Here is a 26,501-nt window from a genome sequence, read left to right as displayed (position 1 = left end):
TCTTCAGAACCAAAAAGACTAGTAATTTAGAGCTACAGACCTGGTTTATGGTTAAGTTGGCTCATCCAGTTCACTCACAGGTTTTGAACTTTAGAAGGCAACAGTCATTTGCCCCTACAGCTTAGTAAAATATATTCCAAGAAATCTCATTCTTCCAGGTTCCTGAAAGAATCTGTGCTTAGTTGCTCTTCTTATGACCCTTCTCCTCCCAACTTAATCCACAGTTAATTGCCTTAATCATGTTGGCTGGCATAAGGAGTCTTAATATATCTTTTCCTATGTTGAACCAGCTGCCTGTCTTTGTAGCTCTGTTTTGATGCTTGAGGTGATTGTCTACACTGTGATTTTTAAATTTAGAAAATTCTCTTGTGTTTTTAGGAGTGAAGTGCTTTTTAGAAATCTGGCAAATAAATAGACTCAGGTTTCCTCTTCCTGTCAGAAGGAGGAAAATGGTCCTTTTCTCCCACATTCCTATAAGGTGTTTTGTGCATAAAAGAAGTCAATGACTTACTTCTTCTACCTGCTATCCTCGTCTCTGTTTGGTGAGGGCTGTTGGTTAGTGATTTGTGGCTGAACTAGAACCATTTCCCAGATGAGAAAACTAAAGTTAAACTCAAGTGGTCTAATTTTGGAATAAAAATCAAGTGGCTTTTAAATTTCAAAGGCCATTATGCCACTTATTTCAAAAGCAATGTGTTATTTATACTTGGCCTAAACTGGGCCAACATACTGGAGTATTTTGTGATAATCAGCTACCTCAGGCACCAGAATTGCTGCTAGATCTTGTTAAAATGGCTGCCTGTTTCTCCTTGGAGGATTGTGAAAATATAAAAAGAAAATCATTGTGGTTAGAAAAATCTTCTTCTGCTTTATTATTCAAAAAGTACTGCTGTTAGCTTCTTCTGTGGGAGTGTTTCCCAGGGATAGTCTTAATTATTGATGGCTAAATTCTCATTACTTAATGGAATTTGAACTTGAAGGGGAAACAAGAGGGAACTTTCCTTGCTAATTGGTAACACACGTTGTCTTCCCCACATCCATAGAAAAAGATATTGGCTTGGCAGGGAGAGAGATCAGAGAGTGTGTGAAGAGACAAGGGAAAGGGTAGACAGGAGAGGAGAGTATAAACTGATTTCACATCTGAAGTCCTGTGAGATCTTTCCTAGTTTTAGTCAGAACTTAATGCTACTCACCTCTTCCACGTATGAGCATATAACAAGAAAATCATTGTGGAAAACACATGTCTGCCCTTCTATGAGGATGCTTCTGTTATAAAAGGGGCTACTTTCTGTTGGACTCCTTGGTGAGTTTGAATATGAAAAGGTGGCCTAGAGGGCAGAAGTCAAAGAACACTGATTTGTTCTCCATAATATATTAAGGAGATTCTAGAGTTGGGAGGGCTGAGTAGGGATCTTGGGAGACACAGTGTGGAATTGGAAGAACAATACAATTCCTTGGGATGACCCAGGCTGGGTAATTTCATGGGTTGAAGTGGCAAATGATAAAGCTTTAGTGGTGGCGTATTCAAAAGTCTTTTAAGAACAAGGATGTCTAAAGCTTACTTTGAACTCGAGTATACTATTGTGATCTATACCCCTTTTCCCAGAAAATTCTTTAGTCAGTTTTTGTTGAAATGATATTGTATAGCATGCAACCCCTAAATCTCAGTGACTTAGAACAACAAACCTTTATTTACTTTTGTTCCCGGTTCTGTGAGATTGGCTGCAGTAGCTGTGCTCCAGGCTGCAGGTCAAATTCAGGTCTGTTGCTATGGCTTTCATTGTGGGGCTCAGGCCAAAGGAGCAGTGGCTTCCAGAGGCAAGATCTTCTCAAGGAGGGTGAGAGCACCAGAGGCCAAGACAGACAAGGCAAGCAAATTTAAAGCCTCTGCTCAGAGGAGGCTTTGTCCTGTCTGCTCCCATTCCACTGGATGAAGCAAATGACCTGGCCAAGCATCTAAGGGGGAGGGGGTAGATGTCTACTCCTCTTTCAGAGGAGGGGAAGAGGGAAGCATGAACATTCCAGGACAGTATTTCTTAAACAATGCAACCCACATTCTCTAACCTTAAGAAAGACTGCGTAAGTAAGCTCAGGGGCATGCATGCTTGTCAATGCACACACACACACACAGACACGTGCTGCCTTGAGCTAGAATTTTTATTTTATTTGTTTGTTTGTTTATTTAGTTATTTAATAAGGGATTGTGGGAGTTGCAAATTAGGTTACCACAGTGTGAATCCAGACAACCCAACCTAGAGAGATGGTTCATCAACTATGCTCATTAGGTAAGAGTAGGAACCTGAAGCTGAGCAACCTTGAAAATGGGTTTCCTCACACCTACTGTGTAATTTGCAGAAATCGTGTGTGTGTGTGTGTGTGTGTGTGTGTGTGTGTGTGTGTGTTTGGGGGGGTGGGGGAGTCAGGGGAGTTAGCTTTTCAAAATCTAAATACTGAGCATTCAAATCAATGTGTTCCTGTAAATGTCAGTCAGGCTCATTTGTTCTAGAGTTCTGTTTAAGTCCATTATTTCTTTGTTTATTTTCTGTCTGGAGGATCTGTCCTGTGCTGTCTGTGGGTGTTAAAGTCTCCGACTATTATGGTGGTGGTGTTTATCCATTTGTATACCATGGAGTACTATTCAGCTTTAGGAAACAATGGTTATATAGCATCTTTTGTATTTTCCTGGATAGTACCCCCATAATATGCTAAAATAAAAAATCGAATTAAGGATCTAAACACCAAAAAATGAAAAACAAATCAATCTATTCCTTTTTTAAGGTCTGAGCGATCCTAGCTTACATATGCATTACATGTGAACTTTGAGACCAGTAAAATTATTCACTCTGACCCTGCTTGCAAAAAACTAATCCACATCTCATTTTATATAACCATTTTTTCCCCAAATAAAAAATCATCTGATTGGCTCTCAGAACCTCACTTTTACTCAAGCCTTTAAATGAGTTGATTTCCTATCTAGACTTTTGGCATCACCTCTGTTTCCATAAAGATATCGGACAAAGAAAAGGGAAAGACTTCTTTTGCCAAAGGCTATGGAACCACAGAGTTTGAAAGTTCAACCTCTGCTTTTTCCTACTTTTTTTTTTGGTACAGGCTCAATTAGGGGACTCAAAAACAAAATCAAAACCCCAAGGCTCATTGTATGCCTCAGTTTTGCACCAGTTTTTTGTTCCATCCTAAGCCCAGTCGTTCTTTTTTCACAGTTGAAGATTTGCAAGCTGTCACTTTTTAATAAGTGCACCGTCCATACAGCCATTTTTAGATAAATCACCCACCCCAACCATTTCTTTTCCCCAAACGGAAGCTTATTTTCTGTTTGATTTCTTTTTTCTTCTTGCAGAAGAATCCTATTCCTGAGCTGATAAGTAAAAGAAAGTGCAATATGTTTTTGCATCACAATAAGGCAGGAACAAAGAGAGGATGAAGTATATTTTTAAAGGAAGGAATGATGAGGTTAAAGGAACTAGATCAGTCCATTGAGGTGTCTGATGACTTGTACCTCAAGGATCTCTGTGCATGGCTCAGCCTTGCGTGGCTTTGTTATCGCGTCCATATTCCCCCCTCACTGCAACTCTTCTTGCAGTGAGAAGAGATGGGGCAAAGCAATTATTTGTCAATTCCCTCACTACCGTTCCATTTTTGCCATGGCTGGCTCTTCCAAGGCTGACTACTCACTGCTAGAATGGACTCCTTTTTTCTGTTATTATTCTTGCAAAAGAACCATAGAATTTGAAAGTTCACCTTCTGTTTTTACCTACTTTTTTTTTTATAGGCTCAGTTAGGGTACTCAACAACAAAACCAGAAGCAAAATCCCAAGGCTCATTGTATGCCTTAGCTTTGCACCAGTTTTTTGCCACTTCCTAAGCCCAATTGTTGAAGGTTCTAGGCCACGAGAACTGAATTAACTCTGAGAAAATTACTACGAACAGTCAGCTTTTTTAAATGTGAGGGTTCCTTTTTCATAGGAGCATGGAATTCTAAAGCCACATGATATTTAGAGATCTTCTCTTCCAACCACCTCATTTTATGGATAGATTTCCAGAGAAATTGAAGGCTTTCCCCAAGGTTATTGGTAATACCGAGACTAGTGCCCAGTTGTCCTCATTCTATTCTTCTCATTACATTTGATTTAATTCCAGAATCTAGATTACAATTAAAGGCACAGACATATTAAAGTTAATCATTAACCTCTAAAGTGGCAGATTGAGTTTTAACAGAGAGAACACTAAAATTCTCTGTAGGGATAATAAGGGGGCAAGCAGGAAAGAATAAAACTGCTCAAGAATAAAACAGCTTCCCAGCTTCTTGCTTTTGGTGGAAATACAGCTAACAAGAAAGTTTATTCCAAGGCATGCAAATTTAAAGAAAAGGGTTTGACAGAAAAGCAGGGAATGATTGTCAAAGCTAACCTGGAAAAATTTCCACTGCATCATTCTGAGTGACTCCAGAACAAAGAAACACAATGTCATTAACAAAAGAAGGAGGGAGTCGAAGGGCTGAGTGCTTTTGAACTTAAAACATTTCCTTTCTTCCTTGTAGGTTTATAAACATGATTTTAGAAGTGGAAATTTCTTACAGAACAACACAGGATTTTTGCTTTATTCCTGTAACAATAATGCTGAATTTAAATAACTCTAATCTTCAAATAGGCCAGAGTACCTTGCAGACATTTTTGAGTTGTTTGATCACTTCCTCCTTGCAAAGTCCCTCTGTATGGCTCAGCTCTGCATGGGTTTTTTCTTTTTTCCCATATTTCTTTCTCACTGCCACCTTTTCTTATGGTATGAAAGGATGGGAAAAGCAACTTTAGTCATTTCCCTCACCACTTCTTTGGAAAGTAGGGGTTAGAAGTTGGGAAACAACAGTTGTGAGTAAGGGTGGTGGCCCAGAAGTGTGGAGTTGTGAAAATATTGATTACTTGGAACTTTTTTTTTCCCCCAAAGGAAAAAATTTAGGTCCCCAAATACAGGAAATTATTTAAGGTTGAATGGTCGAGTTGATAGAAGGGAGGTAGCATTAGTAGTCACAGACAAGTCCAGATATTCCAGAGGTTGTTGGAGGAACATGTACCCCCTTTTTCTATAATTTTTCCCCAGGATCTGGAGCATGCAGTCCTCAAGTATAGAACTTTTTGGAGGTGCCCTCCTTGCATCACTAATCCTGTCCCTTCCCTGCCACCGTAACAGAGGAAATGGCCTGAAAAAAATGGCAAAAATATTTTCTATCTCTTTAAAACTTCCCCCACTCATTCTGGGAACTGTGGCCTGGCCTGCATCCCTGGGGCAGGGAGAAGATCTTTTGTTCTTTATGTTATAGGAGATGGCTCAGCCATCCCAGGCTGGGGCCAGCCCTCCAGGTGGGCCCAGGTGGGCAGAGGTCACAGGCTTTGTTTTTGGCAGAGATGGGATGCTTAGAATCATTAACACAGAGGCCTAGAACTGAGGGCCCTCCTTTTAAAAGCTCTGTGTTTCTGCTTATGTTCATTTTGAGAAGATAGTCTGCCATTTTTATTCCTTTGCCAGCAAAATAATAAAGTTCTCTTTTCTTCTCCTCAAACCACTTGTTCATGTTCTTCTCAAGCAGCCTCAGGAACAAGTGCTGAGCTTTTGGTAACACCATCTACCCTTCCTCCATTGCTCCCTCTCTCCTTCCTTCTGTTCCTCTTTGCTTTCTTCTTTCCTTTCTTCCTTTATTGAATCTTCCTTCGTTTCTAAGATTGTTGGGTGTCCGTTTTAATGTGTGTGGGCCCTTTTGATTTTATTTTGAATAGTATTTAAGTAAAAATTTAATAATAACACAACAGTGTTAATTCTAGCTACCTTTTGTTTTTATTTAAACATGTTTCTAAGGGCTTTCTATATATTTAATTGCCACCACAAAAGTACTAGTAACTGTTCTTTCCTTCATTTTGCAAATGAGGCAATAGAGGTTAGAGGGGTTAAATAACTTATGTTATTTCTGTCAAAGAGGCAGTAATTGGATGAGCTGAAATTTCTGATTAGAAAGCCCATTTTCTAGATTTTATTTTGCTATCAACAGCTATCCCCTTCCTCTGTTTCCTCCACATTATCTCCAAAGCCCTTGGACCTCAAATCCCTGCCCTCTATGTGATTTCCACATTTTAGCATCAACGTTTCTAGGGAAGAAGCATGCGGTTGGATTGTATTTTCCTTTAACAATAAAGGTGGAACTGCACTTGTGTCTATGTGTTAAGGGTTAGCAGCACAAAGGAAGATATGCCTTGGTTAATTGGAGTGTGAGATTCCAGAAGGTATGTTAGAGCAAAACAAGAGACATGAATTCATTCAATTTATTCCACAGACAGTAATTGTTGGCGAGTCTGTAGCTTTCAGAAAAGAAAGGGCTCCACTTGAAAAGAAAACCACCCAAACAATCCTCCTCATTCTTACTTCCAGGTGCTTATAAAGTAAGTTTTGTCTCAAAATACTTTGATTTTTTAAATGGAGAAGACTCTAAGTGTCAAGGGGTCCTGCATCAACAGCTGTGATAGTAGCTCAGTCTTCTATTTATTCTCAGAAGGGGAATAAAACACGTTAGAATAAAGACTTTAACCACCCCCTGCCACACACCCACCCTTCCAACCCTCCTCCCTTGCTTTCTTCCTGCCCGGCCCCACCATCTGAATGCCTTTACCCTGATTATGTAGACAGCCTGAGAGAGACTTGGAGGTAGCCACGGTCAAGTGTTCTGTTTAGTAAAAGCTCAGCTTAGCTTTCTCTTTGTCAATATTTCTCTAAGTGAAAAAAGAAGCACATGTAAACAGAAACACATCTCTTGTGCTTCCTCAGTGGTTGTTTTGTTTATCTTTGGCAGTTGCTATGATTCTACCTGGAGTCTTCCCTGCACGTCACAAGTCCTGTGTTTGAACCCTTAATCTCTGGGACCCGCAAAGCAGCAGGAGTTTGCTGGGTCAATATTGAAATGTATTGGAAGTAGAGGTCATGACCACTATTGGCAGGGGCAGATGTAAATGAAAGAGAATCCATCAAGTTTAATTTTATTTTAGATTTTAGATGGAATTCTACCACTGAATTCCAAAGGTTAGGAGGCCAGGGCTAGCTCCCATGCCTGCTGGTCTTTATGGAAAGAATGTTAATTAGAATAGCAATGTGAAAATGACAGCTGTGTTATTTGCCCAGCTGTAGGTAGGATATAATTGATGATAATAATCACGATTTATTGAGTACCTACTCTATATTAGGGTTTACAAATATTTCTTTAAATATTCACAACAATTCTATGAGGTAGGTAATCTTTTATATGTAAGGAAACTGAGGCTCAGAATGTTTGGAATGTTTCCCCAAAGACATGTAGCAAGGACTGGGATGCAAAAGCCCATGAATGCTCTTTCAATTTGATGCACTGTATGTATTATATGTGACATAGTATTTTCTATCCTTTAGGAAGAACTGTAACCTGTGGAATATGAATACGTCTTGGACACTGGCAGAAGTAGGAAATAGCCAAGGGCTCAGCATTATTACAGTACGTGGAAAATTAGCCCTGGAATACTACAAGGGAAACTGAGTAAGTAATGCTTTGCAAAAAGTCATTAAAAGACTTTGGAAGAAGAATGCTTATGGTATTCACAAGTGACAGTGACTTTGGAGATAGACACTTAAAAGTCATGAGTGAGAGATCCAGAATTTATTAAGCAGAGAAATGGGATGCACCTTCAATATCAGTAACCACGAGAAGACTGGAAAGCATCCATTACAACAAGAGATAGGGAATAGGAAGAAAATTTCACGAGACTAAATTGTTATAGTGGATCAAACCTGAGGGCATATAGTTTAGGACTGAATTTCTGATAGTGGTACAAGGGTGCATAATGACAGGAATTATGCACCCTTAAAATATTAGGAATTCTTCCCAGGTAAGTTCCAATTTCTTTAAGCAATGCATCCTTTTAAAAAATTAACAAGTTGAAAAATATTTAAGGCAATATTCATGGTATTGAGAAAAAGTCAAACAGTGCAGATGGATATAGGTGAAACGTAAAAATCTCTATTTCTATCCCTTTTTCCCTAGACCTACCTCTCAGATATATTCATCTTTAATAGTTTTCTATGTTTATGCCAGAATTATTTCATACATATGTTAGCAAATATATGTATATGTGGGACTTATGATTGATTTCTCTCCTAATTACTGGGGAGAATGCACCCAGAGGGGAGAAAAAACTATGTAGGGGATGCAATCTAACGTCTTTTTGACCATGATAACTAGACTTCTAGGCAAATAGGCTAATGATACTTGTTGGCTAGGGAGTTATTATCTGTAGAATGAGTTGAGTAGGATATCCCTGGATTAGGATTGCTTATGGTAAACAAATTTATAGTCTATGGATTTATGAGATATGACTCTCTGGAGAATGTCAGGTGAATTATATGACTCTATAAAATGGAAAAGGTGTTTCTTAACTGAAAATCTACTTGCTGTGTAAGATGATCCATGAAACACATTAGAGAACTCATTCTGCTCCAGAGACATCATACTTGATAAGTGAATGAATCACACTGTATGTAGCATAATTAATTAAACTAGTACCCTATTAAGGGAGCTTTATGTTATTTTGTTTTGATTTGCTATTATAAACAATGTTGCATTAGATACCTCTATAAATATATAGCTATATATTTGTTTAAGTTTATTTGTAAGATAAAGATAACACTAAGTCAAAGGTTATCTTCACCTTAAGTTCTTTTATTTAATTTTTGTGATGGAAATTTTCAAACATATGTGTACTAGAGAGAGGAGTACAATAAAATCCCAAGTAGCCAGATCCCAACTTTAATTAGTATTTATATACGACCAATTTTTTTGCATCCCTATTTTCATCTACTTTATTCTTTTCTCCCACCACACACATACAAGATTATTATAAAGCCAACCCCAGACCTGGCATCATTTTATCCGTAAAAACTTTAGTATATATTTCTAAAACCGAAGGAATCTAAGGAATATCTCTCTTTAAAAATGACTATAATTTCATTATCATATCCAAAAAAATTAACACTGATTCATTAATATTAATAAGTCAATGTTTAAATTCCCATATTTGTATCAAATATTTTTTTATTGATTTGTTTGGATCAGGATCCAAATAAAAACTGTACATTGTGCATGGTTGATTTATATGTCTTCAGTCTCTTTTATTCTGATTACTTATATCTCTTCCCTCTTTTATTTCTTGCCATTTACTTTTTGAAGAAACTATGTCTTTTTCCTGTAAAATTTCCCACATTTTAGATGTTGGTGCAAGCATCCTTGCAGTTGCTTAACATTTTCTTCTCCTATATTTCTGGTAAAATAGCAGTTAGAGCTAGAGGCTTGATCAGATTCAGGTTCAAGTTTTTATTAAGACATTGGATGATGCTGTGTACTTCCTGTTACATCACATTGGGAGGCATATGTTATCTGTTTGACTCTTTTCTATAATTTAGGTTTGTATTTTCACATTGATCCACCCATTATAAAATCCCCAGTTGATGTTTCAGCTAATATTTTAGTAAGCACTATGATTATCCTTAGACCCATATTTAAATTAGGACTTCCAAAATGTCGGCATGCTAATCCTATCATTCTTTCTGCTTTATTAATTGAAATATTTCCATAAAGAAAAACTTCTCCCACATCTATTAATATTTGTCTACTTTGCAGGAAAATTCATACAAAGAAGAGTAGGATAAATGCTCCATATTTTCTTTTGTCTATTAGTTTCAGACCAATGAGTGGTTCTGCTAGCATTCTATAAAGGTGACAGATGTGCATTTTTAAAAGTATTATTATGAAATTATTTTTCTAAACATATTCTATGTAGTTCAACCCATTGCAGTTTTTATTCTTTCTGATGTTCAAATTGAATTTGCTTCTGAGTGCTGCTGGTACAGCCTCAATAATCCTTTATAGCTTTTTTATTTTCTAGTACAACAAGGTTTTCTAGGCTTTTGTGTACATTTTCTGCCCTATGCCCAGGATCAGCTGCAGTCCTGTTCTTTCTTAGGCAATAGTATATTAAAATTGCTATTAGGCCGGGCACAGTGGCTCACACCTGTAATCTCAGCATTTTGGGAGGCAGGGGCAGGAAGATTGCTTGAGCCCAGGAGTTCCAGACCAGCTTTATAAAAATTAATTATAAAAAAAATTAGCCAGGCATCATGGCATGTACCTGTAGTCCTAGCTACTTGGGAGGCTGAGGCAGGAGGATCGCTTGAGCCCAGGAGTTTGAGGTTACAGTGAGCTATGATCAGGCTGCTGCATTCCAGCCTGGGCAACAGAGAGAGACCCTACCTCTAAAAAAATTTTTTTTAAATTATGATAAATATTTACATGGTTTCAAAGTCAAAACAAGTATATTCAGCATGTTTTATCCCTATTTCTTCTCCCTGTTCCTTCTCTTCTATGTTTTTATAAGCTTTTGGTTTATGCTTCCTTTTAAAATTTATGACCAAATATATTTATATGTTTATATTCTTTCCCACCTTTTTTCTTAGACAAAATGTAGTATGCTATCCACACTATTGTGCAACATGCATTTTTCTCTTAACATACCTAAGACATCACTGCATAGTAGTATGTAAGGATTTCTTCATTCCTTATTGCAGTTACATAGTATGCCATTTGCGGATGCGCTTTATGTTATTAAGCCAGTCTCATATTAATGACAATTGAATTATTTCCAGCCTTTTTCTATTGTACACAATTTCCCTGCACAAAAATTATTTAATAATTTTTCACTGCATATTTAGGATAGATTTTTGGAAATAGAATTGCTAGTCCAAAGGGTATATCAGTAAGAATATTTTTGTGAAGGGGAAACTGAATTTCATAAACACTTAGTATGCTTTTAGTTTGTTATATTTATGTAGTTTCCCATCGTTTTGTGCATAGCAAGATTACTGCTAGCTGTCTCATCACTGGAATGCCATCCAGGAATATTCCTCCTACCCACTGTGCCAACTCACCCACATCAGGACATCATTTCAGAATCCACCATAAAACTGTCACGAGGCCATTACAACCAGGATATCAATGACAAATCAGTTAATAAGTGCCATAAATTCAAAGTATGTATGACTAGTCACTAGAAAGAAATTACTAATAAAGAGCTATGATGTTGAAAGAAACTTTTCTAAACTATCCATAATGAAAACACAAATTTTGACCAACCAGTTTAAGGGAAAGACTAAATTATTTTTTGTCTCTGTAGGAAGAATTATTTTTATCTTTACAAAATTATTGTCTGATGAAGAAATATCAAAGAGTATATAACCAAAAATTGTTATAGATTTTGTGTCCGGCCAAATACTATGCATTTTTCTGGATTTTGTGATGTTTGATAAATTTGTCAGCCTTTTAACATTTGTAATTATTTTACTTTTTTATTTTAAATAAATATATATTTTCACTTCTAACTTCATATTCATAATTTTTGTATTCTTTTTTAAAATATGGTCACCCAAATTCCATTTATTTTAGGCCACATAAAACTGTTCTGTGCTTTTAGTAGAGTGATTGATATATCCTGTGACTTTCAATAATGAACCATCAGAATCCATAGGAACATGTGAGGGGAAAAAAAAAAGAAAAAAGTAATGAAAGAATAATTTTAAAAAATTTGAAAAAAAAACTAAAACAAAAAACCAATAATGAACCAGGCAATTAGTGGCCGGGTTCTGGTGGGAAGTGTACTCTTCTCATAGAAGGGTCTGTGAATCATGGTAATGGGTTAGTATATGTGGAATACTCTGTGGAATACCAATACTCTGTGGAAATACCAATACTATGTGGAATACCAATACTCTGTGGAAATATACCTTTCTTGTGGAGGAGTGTATACTGGGGCAGATAGTAGTAAATGCTTGAGGAAAATAATACAACCTACGAAGTTGCCCTCTAGTTTCCTCCTACATGGAAATTCACTTACCCTTTCCCAAAATAGATTTCCCCAAAGTCCCATTCAATCTTGTCATTGGCTCAAAGTATAGGATTTTTGTGATGTGTTTCATCAGTTCCAGGTGTGATTCTTTTTTTTTTTTTTGAGACAGAGCCTCACTTTGTTGCCTAGAGTGAGTGCCGTGGCGGCAGCCTAGCTCACAGCAACCTCAAACTCCTGGGCTCAAGCGATCCTCCTGCCTCAGCCTCCCGAGTAGCTGGGACTACAGGCATGCGCCACCATGCCCGGCTAATTTTTTCTATATATATTAGTTGGCCAATTAATTTCTTTCTATTTTTATAGTAGAGACGGGGTCTCGCCCTTGCTCAGGCTGGTTTCGAACTCCTGACCTTGAGCAATCCGCCCGCCTCGGCCTCCCAGAGTGCTAGGATTACAGGCGTGAGCCACCGCGCCCGGCCCCCAGGTGTGATTCTTGATTAGGAAAACAATGAACAAAAAGAAACACCAGGCCGGGCGCTGTGGCTCACGCCTGTAATCCTAGCTCTTGGGAGGCCGAGGCGGGCGGATTGCTCAAGGTCAGGAGTTCAAAACCAGCCTGAGCAAGAGCGAGACCCCGTCTCTACTATAAATAGAAAGAAATTAATTGGCCAACTGATATATATATATAAAAAATTAGCCGGGCATGGTGGCGCATGCCTGTAGTCCCAGCTACCCGGGAGGCTGAGGCAGAAGGATCACTCGAGCCCAGGAGTTTGAGGTTGCTGTGAGCTAGGCTGACGCCATGGCACTCACTCTAGCCTGGGCAACAAAGCGAGACTCTGTCTCAAAAAAAAAAAAAAAAAAAAGAAACACCAGACAATAAACAAACAAAGCAACCCAAAACTACCACCACAAAAAGACAATTTATCTTTTTACCCCTACCTCTCCTCAGCATATTTTGATGGAACAGGGACAAGGTGACTTCAATAAATATTCTCATTTGGAAAGTGAAAAGATGGGTGGCACACAGCAGTCACTGGTCCCCTAGCAGTTTTAAAATATCATCGGATAAACATTTTGAGATGTCTACTGTGGGGGTAGGAAATATTCCTTGTGTCTTTGCTCTTTCTCCTTTTTAGCCTTTGATCAATCTTTGTAAACATTTATCAATTTTATTGTAATTTTCAAAGAAGCAGCTTTTGATTTCATAGGCTTTTTTCTATTTTTTTGTACATTTCTATTTCATCAATTTCTGCTATTTTCATTATTTCCTTTCTTTGCTTAATTTGGATTTGATTTGCTCCCCTAGTTTCCTATGGTTAAAGTTTGGATCATTAGTTTTAAACCTTTTATCTTTTCTATTATAAGCTTCTCATGATCAAATTTTCTTCTAAGAGCTGTTTTAATTGCATCCCCACCATTCTGATATGTTGCATTTTTATTTTCATTTGGTTCTAAATATATCCTAATTTTCTTTGTGATTTCTTCTTTCACTCTTGGGTTATTTAGAAGTGTATTGCTTAATTTCCAAATATTTGGAGATTTTCCAGATATCTTTTCATTATTAAATGTTTGTTTTATTTCCTTGGGGCTAGATAACTTCCTCTGTATGATTTTAATTTTTTAATTTTCTGAGGCTTGCTTTATTTGAGAGGCCCAACTAGAGTCTCTCACGGTGGCTATCTCATGCACATTAGAAACAAAAGTGTATTTTGCTGTTTTGGGTTTGAGTTTCTATAAATGGCAACTAGGTTATAGTATTATTCAAGTCGTCTATATCCTTACTGGGTGTTTTGGCCTTCTTGTTTTAGCAATCACAGAGAGAGGAGTATTGTCCAGTATAATTATTTGTCTCTATCTCTTTTGAATTCTATGAGGGTTTTTTCATATATTTAAAAATTCTGTTATTTGGTGGATATGCATTTAGGATTCTTATGTTTTACTTTCATCATTGTGGAAAGTCCCTCTTTATCCCTAGAATATTTGTTCTGGAGGCTGCTTTGTCTGATATTAATATGGCCACACAAGCTTCTTTTATAAGTCCTTATGTGATATATCTTTTTCATGATTTTACCTTTAAGTTATCTATGTCTTTAAATTTAAAGTGAATTTCTTGCATATAGCAATAAAATTGGATCTTGATTTTCTTAGATCATTTGCGAATATGGTCTAACTTAAATCTACCATCTTGCTATTTGTTTTTTATTTGTCCCTCCCGTTGTTCTCTGTTCCCTTTGACCTCTTTTTCTATTGTTGGGGCTCAGAAAACATATAATACCCCAAAAAGAAGGCCTTAGAAGAGAAAAATTTTCTGTGACTTTCTCTTATCCTTCTGTCTCTGGCCCTTCACTTTCCTTCCAGGCTATGCATAGAAACTAGAATCCCTCTTCTCACGGTAGGTTACAGAAACCAGAAACTCTTTTCCCCAAAGCCAGCCACAAAGCCCCCAAATATTACTCCAACTTCCCCCCGCCTGTCTCTGTAAAAACTGGCCATAAAGAAATTATGTGACCTACCTTGTTTGATGGTTGGTCATAAGACCTCCAATTCCAGAGAGGGTCTTGCCCCCTTCCCTGAAGGAAACAAAGTTGCACAGAGAGGCCAAGAAGAATCTGAATAGACAGGCCTTGCTGGGTTTCTCTACTCAGTCTATTAGCATTTGAGCATACCCTTTTTGTCCAATTCTGTTTCTACATGGCTGTCCATACCTTGTTAAACCTAAGAACAACAATGAGATAATTTCTCCTGTATCTTTAGGTCTTTATTATGAAGGTTCCTGAGTCATGTAAAACTATTACCAAATAAATTTGTGTGCTTTTTCTCTTATTAACCCGTCTTTTGTCAGTGATTTTCAGTGAACTTCCAGAGGGTGATGGAGAAGTTTTGATGAATTAACTGCTTTGATGAATTAACTGCTTATTTCCTGTGATTTCATCTTATCACCACTTTTGGCATATTAGGGGTACCTTGTGTTTTAATTTCTGGTAATTGCTCTAGGCCTTACAATACACATCTTTGACTCATTTCAGTCTACCTTCTAATAGTATTATGCCACTTCGTTGTATTTTTTCTCTTCTATCCTCTGTGCTATTGTTATCATATATTCTATTAATACTTCCACATATAAGCCCCATGATTTATTAATACTACATTTACTTCAAACATCTATCTTTTAAAAAATGTAGGAAAATGGTCTTTGTTTTATATCTGTGAGTTGTTTTCTGTTTGTTTGCCATTCTAGTGGTACCATCTATTTTTGTTTATTTTGTTTTTTGTATTTGTTTTGGAAAAATTCCAAAGCTTAGCCACACTGTCATCTTGCCCACTCTCCCTAAGTAATTTTTTTTTTTTTTTTTTGAGACAGAGTCTCACTTTGTTGCCCAGGCTAGAGTGAGTGCCGTGGCGTCAGCCTGGCTCACAGCAACCTCAATCTCCGGGCCTCAGCGAACCTACTGCCTCAGCCTCCCGAGTAGCTGGGACTACAGGCATGTGCCACCATGCCCGGCTAATTTTTTGTATATATATTTTTAGTTGGTCAATTAATTTATTTCTATTTTTGGTAGAGACGGGGTCTCGCTCAGGCTGGTTTCGAACTCTTGACCTTGAGCAATCCGCCCGCCTTGGCCTCCCAAAGTGCTAGGATTACAGGCGTGAGCCACCACGCCCGGCCCCTAAGTCATTTTTGAACCTATTTATTTATGCAGCCTATACTACCTCTTAAGGGTGATGAGTTATATGACATATTTATTGTTTAAAATAATATTCCTCTTATTTCCTCCCAAATTCTAATGTTTAAAAATGTGTCTGTGTGATCTGGGACAAATGACTACTCTAAAGTTAGATACCAATTTGTAAAATGAGAATTCAAAGGACAGCTTTCATTGCCAGAGCTATTACAGAGACACCGCAAATGCTGTTAGTATTCAGCCCTTATGATACAGTCTCATTTGGAAGTGTTGGCTAACTGCAAAGGCTTTTATTTACTGTGATACACCAATTCCTCACTTAACCAGAGGTAATTACTCTGACAACCTCATCTATTTGGAACACTAGAGAAAATAATAAAGTAAAACAAATGGCTTCCAAACAGTCAAACTAGATGCATCAAAGTTATTAAAAATAAATTTCATGCATTTTACTAAAAGGAGAACCCCTGACTCAGAACCTGCTTGCTTCCATTAAAAATATAATTTCAAACAGCTTGGCTAATTGGTTTCTTTGCCTTAAGCAGAAGGAAGAGAGAGGGAGGTAGGGGTGGTAGGGGAAGAAATGAGAAAGAAACCCATACATTATGTAGAATAAGATATAATAACCAACATTTGTGTATTCTTTTATGCTGCAATCTCCTTTAGGGCAGTTAACGGTGTCCTATTTATCTTTGTGTCTGCTGCACAGTTCCTGACATAATATATTCAATAAACACTGCCCAAACAAACAAATGAGAGTAAGAGGCTGGAGAGACATGGAACCACACAACACTGGAAGAAGAATTTAAAAAGGATAGCAGCTAGAGGCTCTCTGTGCAGAGGCAAAGAGCTCTTTATACTACACTCTACTGTGCAGTGAGAACATTTCTATTTAGGGAAAATAGGAGCCAGCATGGAGCAATAGCTCATGTTGATATCAGTGACATGTCATTCAGAAAAGGTTACATTTTAAAACCCTAGTGAGTACTTATTGCCTTTAAAAATGATTTCCATTAAAACTACCCTTTCTTTCGTTCTCTCTGTGTGTCTCTCTGTCCATCTCTATTTCTATCTCTGGCTCTCTATTAATGCTTTCACCCTTTCACATTTAGGAAATTCATTTATAAAACTAATGGCTCATTGTCTTATGATGTTGTTAAAACGATCTGTTTCTGTACACAGAGTACATCTGTTGGAAGTAATTATTTGTTCAACCAATTTACAGAGGAAAAAAATGTTCATACATACCCATGCCTTAAATCTGAAAAATGCTGTTCACCTTTAGTAAATGTGTAGACTCTGTAAAAGTGGGTATTTTTCCCCTCATGCTATTGGTTTGTTTATTCAATCTGCCCTTGATATGCTAAGCCTCATTAAGATTTTTCAACTTAGAAGTGCTCATAATGGCAATGATAGCAGCTGGCATACCATGAGTGGTGACTTGTCTGTATTTGCGAGAAAATACACCAGGAACTCTACACAGAGCCGATGTGAATTAACTTATTATTTAATTCTCACCACACTTTTTGAGGTAGGAACTATTACCCAATCTTACATGTAGGGAACTGAGGCTTGGAAAGATGTGTTTACCATTCAGTAAATGGCAGAGCTGGAGTTTGAGTCTTAGTGTCTGATTCTAAAAACCTGTCCTCTTTCTCCCCATCATGTCTGGGAATAAAGTAGTCAACAATAGCACATTATCTATTTTTATTACACTTAATAAAATATTGCTCTACTGTCATTCAGTCATCATGATTGCAGAGATCAATTAAATAAACTAACCATTAGCTGGAGGAGAGAGAAAAAAGTGCATTTATCTCTAGGCATTGTTTATGAATTTGATAAAGGCTTTATTTTCTCTGTTTCTTTCTCTCCAATTCAAGCCTCTTGAATTTGATTGATGTATGTAGCTAAATAATATAATTCATGAAACATTTTCTTCCATCTCATCTAACCCCAATTTGCTGGCTGTACTGAATTATTGGGATAATTTCATTATTTCCCCACTTCACTTTTCTTTGGAGCTCTTTGGTCCTAGTTTTCATGTCTTTTCTCAATCTAGTTGAATTGTATTCATATCAAAATGTCTTTCTATAGATCTAGATCATATGCTAGAAACACAATTTTAAAACTAATTTTATTCATGGGGTCCCAAGAATAAAAACCAGCCATGCTGATTGGCATGGTTCTGTGTAAGCACCATCAACTGACAGGAAGATACCCAGTTTAATTATCTTGGCATCCAGATATGGAACAAAATATACCACCAATTTCTTTTCCTAAACAAAGCAAACCAATATGTACGCTTGCCAGAGGGTGAGGGACACAGGGATGCTTTTTGTATGATTTTAATAACAAACATGTTTGTCTTTTAAAATCTTCTACAAACGAGGTGGGATTCAGGGAGTTGAGGAGGCGCAAAAGACAGCTGCACTGGGGAATAATGAAAAATGAGGAGAACAGGAATGAGAGGGGCTGATAAGATTAAATGCGTTTAGGCTGTCTATCAGATGTCAGAAGCCATGCCCTGCTGTTCTGAAATTGCCTTTTCATGTTGCATTTCTTGAAGGTGAGCTCAGAGTGCAACCTTTAGTGCTCTTTTGGGAAAGAGAAAAACGAGTAAATACAGCAGTCAGCACATGCGCATGATTTCTTCCTATTCACAGTTTACCAAGATTATTGACATGTACTTTTTAGAGAAAAACTGTATTTTCTGATTATAGTGGTTCCTCCTGCTCTTTCTTTTTTTTTATTTTTTATTTTATTTTTATTTTTATTTTTTTTTTATTTCAGCACCTCCTGCTCTTTCCTTCTCTTGCTTCTTGCAAGCCTGGTCCTCTCTGCTTGAAGTTACACATTTTGAGTTATCATTAAGGGTGTTGCTCTCCGCTCTTCAATCCCTGCCCTGACCTTCATAGTTATATCAGAGACATTATTTTCTTACCTTCTTTCTTTTGCTGAAGTAATATCAGTCATTCCTTGAACTTATTAATATTCCCCCTCATGTTTGATAAGGACATTTTACAGGGCAATCATGACTCAGAGCGAGGGATGGAATATAAAGTTAGAACTCCGTTTTTTGAGCAGTTAATCAGAGGGTGAGCAATCTGAAGTTGTTCCCTGACTGAAATTTTCACATCTGATTGCTTCCCCTACTCAGCTCCATTGTCAAATGCCTCTGGGTGTCTCAAACTGCGCAGTAATAATGGCGGCACCTGGGTTGCGGTAATGGTCATGGTCCTGTTTTGATGGTTTGTTTTATGGTTTTTCTCAGACTTAAATAGCCTGAATACAGGTGCTGTCTGAGGAAGCTAAATGCTCCTGTATTATATCTGGAAACATTTGAGATCTAAATGCCTGTGAACTCAGCTTTTAACTCTCTCACCCCCTTATGCTTCCCTTGTGGTCTTAGCTCTACCCAAAAGGGCCATTAAAATCTGAGATCACTTTTGCTTATTGATCTGAAGAGAGGGCGACCTTACTAGAAAACTACTGGTCTTTCGCAAGTTGTGTAGGAACTTAGAAGGAATGTCAGGCTGTCCACTCTAATTTTATTCTGGGATCAGGCTGGCAGGCAGATCTATCCATTCCTCTGCCCGTGACTTGGCATCAAATCCACCACCCAGGAGGACCTCAATGCCGAGTCGAAAGAAGGGGATAAGTGATGAATGAATCTTTTACTGCTTATAAGAATGTGCCTGATACAGGATTTCTCCCTTATTTTTAAAAGCATTTTTCAGTTCACTTCTCTCAGCAAAACAGGCAAAGGGAAAGATGATTAAGTCTCAGAAGAGGCATGAAATGGCCTGAAGCTAAAGAGAGAAAAAGTTTAGGGTGGACATTTTGAAAGATGAAGAGTAAGAGCGATTAGGCAGTGGAAAAGAAGTCCCATCACTGCAGAGAGCCAAGGAAAGGTTAGATAAGATATTAACATTAATGAGGTAGAGCAAAGCCCTGGAGAATGAGAGAGGCTTGACTTAAGGGAGGAAGGCAGGCAGCAGGGAGTTGTAACAACCAGCTCATAGTGAGCTCTTTCCTTCCAGCTTCCCACCTTATGATTTTCACAGAACAATTTTTTGGAAGACAGCAGGGTATCTAGATTGCAATCCCAGGCAACAAAGATACTTGTTTGTATTAAGTAAAATAAAATCTTAAGCCCCTCATGTGACTAAATGGACCCCTTCTTGGCCAAGGGGAACGCAGAAATACCCTAAAGCTAAGTTGCTGCCATGAGAAGTGAGGCCAGACACACCTCATCATGCACCACCCCCTTGGAGATATTCTTTGTAACTCATTAACATGCCTAAGGCTATGCAAGATAAATCTTAGAACACTCCTGCAGGTCGTCAATTTACTTAACAGATCATGTGAATCTATGTCTGGTGACTTGTCTCTGATTAATAGACTTTCTTAACTTAAAATATTCGAAGCCTTTAAACAAAGCTTCATTTTTTTGACCAATTACAAATCAAAGAATCTTTAAACCTACCTATAACCTGTAATTCAAGATATTTCATGTTTTCGAGCCAAACCAATGTACACCTTCTGTGTATTTATGACTCTACATTTAATTCTTGTCTCCCTGAAATGTATAAAACCAAACTGTAACCCAACCACAGCTAGACCCTTCATTCAAGGCTTCTTGGGTGTGGCTCTCCAGGTCATGGTCACACATATTTGGCTCAGAATAAACCTTCTTTAAATTATTTTACAGAGTTGGGGTTCTTTTCCATTGACATTTGTATCATAAAGATGATTCTTTATTCAACGAATATATATTTTTAGCTTCTACTGCATGCTAGACACCGAGGCTCCAAGAATATAACTACGTAAAGACAGAAATGTATGGAAGAGAGACCAAATGATGAGGGTTGTGGGCTGGTGGTCTGCTCTGGAAGGGAGATCTGATGTGGGTCTGATGAATGAACCCAGAAACTTACAGTGCTTGGAAAAAGGCTTCTCCCTCCCCAGTGGAAGGCACTGTGTACAAACACAACTGCTTATGGGATTGGGATTCCCACCCCAGCATCTTGCATCCCTCCCGCTTATCCCAAGATTACTGAGTGCTGGCAGCTGACACTCACTCTCAGACAACCCTCTGCAGAGCTGGTACCCTCCCCAGAGAGCCTGGGGATCTGTGTTCAGCGTCTTCCCCTGATAAAGTTAATCTCATATTTGCACTATGAAAAGGTAAACTAGCAGGAGGACAGTGTCCCTCCTGGAATAGAAACCTTTTATGAGTCCACAAACTTCCCCCTCTGCATGCTATCCGAGGGAAGATAAGATAATGTGGACAACAGGCCTTTTCTGGATGAGCCTTGGCTTGCAGGTTTCTCCAATAAAGTCCATCCCTTAACTCTTGCTACATAATTTGGCATTTGTCTTTACTCTCTTCTGCCATAGTTCCATAACCACTTAGTTGGATTTGGCCAACAGATGTGTTTATCGATGCATATTTAGCCAGTGCATGTTTTAAAAGAAAGTGAATTGAACGCCTTTACATGGGGCATGTACTGCTGTGGTCTCAGACTCCTATAGGCTCACTCATTTGAGGGTTGGGTTTGTGAAAGAGAAATGTCCTGGTTTTTTGGCTGCTTGCTTGGAAGAATCGCAAGCAGGGCCGGTGGGACAGAGTGAACACAGACAGAAAGCAATTCCACACAAACAGCTTTCATTGTAGAAAAGAAAGAAGAAAGCAGAAAGCTACACAATTGTAGAAAAGAAAGAAGCTATACAAAGTGAACATACATCTCAGAGAGGAATGGATCAGTCCCCATGAGTGGAGAAAGATATTAAGGACTCTCAGGTGGTTTCCTTTTACTGTCCTGGTCAGGGGAGGGCTTATGGAAGGTGTGGGATGTTACCAGATGATTGATATACATGATGGTCAGGTGTTTTGTGTTTTTCTGCTGTCCCTTCCCCTGACTGGTTCCTGGCTTCTCTGCCCCTAGGAACCACCCTCCTGGCCTGTATCTGCCACCTGCAAATTTGATCTCTGCCTAACAGTTGTACTTGAATTTGCCTTACTTGAGGATGCAGGTGTGATGTGTTACAGAGGGCATACACAGGGGACTATGGGAGCATGTGAGGGGGGACCTAACCTGTAGGACAGGTGTCCTCAAACTACGGTCCGTGGGCCACATGCTGCCCGCTTAGGGCATTTATCCGGCCTGCTGGGTGTTTTTGCCGCAGCTGCCTGTCCCGCTTAGCAGCCGACTCATCCTGGGCCCACAGTGTGCACTCTCCAATGGTCTGAGGGACAGTGAACTGGCCCTCTGTTTAAAAAGTTTGAGGACCCCTGCTGTAGGGCTTTGGAAGAAATGGTGTTGAAGCTAAGACATGAAGGACAACAAGGAGTTAACTAGGCAAAGAGTTGGAGATGAGGGTGGGCCTGATGACAAAAGTGTTTCAGGTAGAGGGGGCCACATGAGAAGTCCTAAAAAGAGGAGTTGGTATCGCCTAGGAGTGGAGAGTTCAGCATGTGTGGAGTAATGAGCCCAAAGGACCTGTAGCATTTTGAAGAGTTTTTCTTGGATTGGTAACAAATTCTTACAAAGTCTGTTATACTATTTTTCCTGCTTCCCTCTGTGGCCAACATTTGGGGGATCTCAGAAAGTCAGAGGAAGAATCTATGGAAAGCCTGGGAATAGGATAAAATTAATGGAGACAAAACCTTCTTAATTTTGCCTTTTTGAAAATTAAATCTCCTTTCTATAATACAGATCTATTTAATTACTGCTAAATTAACTTGAAATGAATCTGTGAAATGCTGTGTAATTTCCTTTTTCTTTTCTTTGTATTTTTCCCTATTTTCTCTTATCCTTTCCTGTCTTCTTTCTTTTTATTTCTTAATAAGGACTCAGATGTAACTATACACAAAATAGTTCATTGCACTTAATTTTGTCCTCAGTGGTTTGAGAATCAGAAGAAGGGCCTGAGTTCCTAGGGAAACCCTAATAAAGATCATTCATTGGCAAATGAGACCTATAAAAAAAAATATGAATTAAAGACAAGAGGCTTAATTCTTTTTGTTGAAAATAAGGGAAGAGATATTTCTTCTCTCCCCTTTTGTCAGAACATTTACCTTAGACAATTTGTAAATGTTAAGTACTTTCTCTTTTTGAAATGCATCTTTTTAGAAACTAAATAAGACTTCTGTCAGATTTAGGACCCAGGAATGTCTTTCTCAAGGGACCTGAGATCCATCTCTGGGAAATGTAAACATCAAGGAAGATACAGCACTCCATCTCCCAGTTTCTCTAGGATGATAGGAACTTAACTTCAGTGGGTGCCTTGTTCTGAGTGGTTAAACTACCTCCTGCCACAAAGTAAGATGTTCACTCCAAATACCAGGTAAAGTTAAAAGTTAGGGTGAACTAGGTGTGACCAGTGGTGCTGTGCAGTCCTTTTACTTGAAGACTAATTGTTTATCTTGACAACATGTATGTAATGAGTGACATTGGATTTCTTTCTGTCTTTGCAATTTCTTAGCAGGTTGCCTGTGATGCACATCACATTCTGGTTTAATGTCTATTCTGTAATAAAGCTGTTTTCTTTCTCTACTATCTTTGTGGAGATGATTCTGGGTTGGGAGATTTTATTTATTGTATTTCCCCAAAAGACCTTCAAGAGGACAACATTTTGTTTGTCCTTTATCAGAGTCTTTTAGGAGAAACTAGTACTATGAGAAATGGAAATTGTCACCCTCTACTTCTCAGTTGCTGCGCCTAGTATGAGTTCTATTTGGCAGATGGAATGCCAGCCCTTTCAAATTTTCCCAGGTGGACCAAACACTGTTTGCTTTCAGAAGTTCTCTGTGAGGCTTTCATTTTAAATTCATAAAAGTTATCATCCAACTTCCAACAATTGTTTAATAAAAAGCAATTAGCCAGCCAGAAATATAATGGCTTTTATGTCAAAATATACTGGAGACAGCTGCTAAGCGGGCCACTGGCAGCCCCCGGGCCATATGCGGTGAGTCCCAGGCATATGCACAGCCAGGCACAACAGCACAGAGCATATTGGGAGTAATAAACCCAGCCCCCTACCTTCCTCCCTCTCCCTCCACCCAATCTCCCACTCCAGAGAAACTGACAGCAGGAAATTCTCTGGAGTAAATTGCCGAAGTCAAGATTCACGAAACTCATTTATTAGGCAAGGATCTAATCTGGCAATAGATGCAGAAAGCCCTAGTTCCCTAGCCTGGTTTGGATAAAATCCATGCAAACCTTATTGCACTGCAGAAAAACGATTAAAAAAAAAAGCCTTCACAAAACAACTAATTCAACAGCACTCATCAAGAAAATTGAACTCAGATTATAGACTTAAAAAATCCTATCTATTTGCTTTTTCTAATTTAATATTTGCATGGAAAAAGTTCCTAAAGTTTCCTATTCCTTGCAAAGACAGTTTTATTCACCAGAGCATTCTTTGCCACCATTGTTTATCACCCTGCCTAGCTCCTCAGGGATGTTCCAGTGATTGAGATATTGGTGATGGCACCGTATGTCTTTTGTTGTCATTAGAAGCACAAATCCAGATTTGTGCTTATTTTAATCATTGGAAGTAGAGAAAAAGGAAACTCTCTTGAATTTTTTTTTTTACCAGCAAGAAAGACCATAGTTTCATCAAAAGCATGTATATTTTGAGAACAAAACACAGGCAAATCACCTTTTGTTTATAGAGAGCTTTTTCATCCCAAAGGATCATATGGTTTGTAAACACATTGAATCTGTTTTTAGAACATTCATGTTGTCTCTCTCCTTAAAGATAGGTCCTGGAGGCTGCTCTATAATCATGCTTTCTGGCCATTATTGGAATGCCAACAAAACCTTATTCTCTAGCTAAAAAAATGTATTGTGTTTTTGAGGAAAATAAGAATTTTTTTCCCACTAAATAACCTTAAATAGCATAGTGTGGGCAATAGCATCCCGGAATAGCTCTTGAAAAGAGGGCAACACATACCTAGAAATCCCCAGACTCTAAATTTCAATTTATTCTTCAGTCTTTTCTTTCCTCAAGAAAATTTTCAGCGAAGTTGCCATGAGGGGATGTGTTGGGGTCCCCTAAGCACACTCCTAGTTTCCATAATTTGCTGGGAGGACTCACAGGACTCAGCATATATAGGGGCAGTCATAGCGATTTATTACAGAAGACATAAAAAGCAAAATCAGCAAAGGGAAAAAGCACTTGGGGTAAAGTTTGGAAGAAACCTGGCACAACTCTCTCCCAGGGGAGTCAGAGCTTGTGCTTAATCACCCCAGCAAAGAGTTGTGACAGCACATGTGAAATGTCTAATAGGAGAGCTTATTAGAGACTCAGTGCCCAAGATTTTTTATTGAAGGTTGGTCATGTAGGCACTCTTTGCATGGCAAGTACCAAAACCCAGCCTCCAGAAGAAACACAAGTATTCAGTGTAAACCATGTATGCACAAATAGTTTAGGCACAGTGAACCATTCGTATCACTGTTCTGGGAATGGTGGGAACTCTCCCCATATCTAAGTTCCCAGATGCCAGTCAAGAGCCAGCCATGCACACAGGCCTTTCTAATTAGAGCAGCCTCATACACATACACTTGGCTATGTTAACTCTTCTTTGCACAGGTAACATTATAAACTGATCATTCTAGCCTTTTTACACTCCCACTCCATCCCCCTGCAGAGTGGGTGTGAGGCCCTTTGTTGGTGCTCCTAGGAAGGTGGTGGAAAAGTGTAGACAGGTTGATTAGGAGTAAAAGGCATAGCCTGGGCCCTTGATGTCGGTCCAGTATAGTGAGGACTATAAGAGAGGCATAGTGAAGCTTAAACAGCAATGATTTTAGAATTATGCCGACCTGCCTTGAAATCCTGCTTGATATTTTTATAGAACTTTTAACATTTCAAACCTTTCATGTTTATGCTCTTGTGGATAATCCACCAAGTATTTAATGCTCTGGATGAGCAAGAGTTGGATAAATTTGGTAGGAAGTAAGAAATTTTTTTTAATGGCCTGCCTACATATCCAAGGAAGTAAGAAAACTTAACACTTCATGAGAAATATTGTATAGTACACCTATAGATAAATCAGTAGGTGACTGAAAAGTAAAATTAATATTTTTGGATGTCGAACCTGACGTTTCAACTTTGGTGCTTGGATTCTCATTCCATCTTTTTATGAATATGTCTGCACACTTAATGTATATATGAAAGAGTATGCTAAGGGGAATACAAGTGTCAGTGATATAGTCTATGCCCTCAAGTTGCTTATGGTGTAGTGTGGAATCTCATGGGGCAACAGAGATTCTGAATTAGGCAGTGCATGGAAACATAAAATTCCAGACAGTTTAACTCTAGAATCACAAAGGATAGAGCAAAGTAAGCTCTAGTAACAATGTTTCTCATGCACACAAGTGTGTCTTCTAGTAACTCACCATTAATGAGTCCTCTGTGAATTTAATTCTTTTTGTTAGACTTGTTTTTTAAGTCTTTGTTATATTTTCAGATTGTGTCATTTCCTGAGTCAACACACTAAACGAACTAGTATTCCTGGGAAAGGAGAATCTTGATTTACTTGTTCTAATGTGTTCACCGAAATAGTACTGAGTTTGATTTCCCCCCTCCATCTCTTTAGGCTGAGGGGTCCTCATCTTCCTTGCTTATTATTAATATCTTCAAATGTAAGATCACTAATTCTCTTGCTCTTCCTAGGTTTTATTTAAATCCATAATTTTTTATGAAGCATGAAAACCAGAATAGCAAACATGTTCTTTATTCAGGCTCTCTATGGGTTGGCATGATGCTTTGTTAATTTCATAGGGGGAGGGTCCTAATACTTGACCTTTGCCTTTAAGACTGCCAGACTTATCTTTCAAGCACCTGAAGAAAGTCTCTGCTTCAGTCCATGGTCTCATATCCAAAC

The 26,501-nt window shown here is 38.3% G+C and overlaps 1 long non-coding RNA gene across 1 annotated transcript in view; it reads left to right on the top strand.

The window, feature by feature from the left end:
• Positions 1-26,501, top strand: part of LOC105867926 (uncharacterized) — a 473,857-nt gene that overhangs the window by 79,626 nt on the left and 367,730 nt on the right. The window contains exon 2 of the long non-coding RNA XR_012919616.1: positions 7,444-7,567. This is a non-coding gene — a long non-coding RNA (uncharacterized LOC105867926). The remainder of the gene's footprint in view (positions 1-7,443; positions 7,568-26,501) is intronic.

Source organism: Microcebus murinus, chromosome 6, assembly GCF_040939455.1.
Source record: "Microcebus murinus isolate Inina chromosome 6, M.murinus_Inina_mat1.0, whole genome shotgun sequence".
Taxonomy (NCBI): domain Eukaryota; kingdom Metazoa; phylum Chordata; class Mammalia; order Primates; family Cheirogaleidae; genus Microcebus; species Microcebus murinus.
The sequence above is the reverse complement of the archived record's forward strand: the minus strand, read 5'-3'. Positions and strand labels throughout refer to the sequence as shown.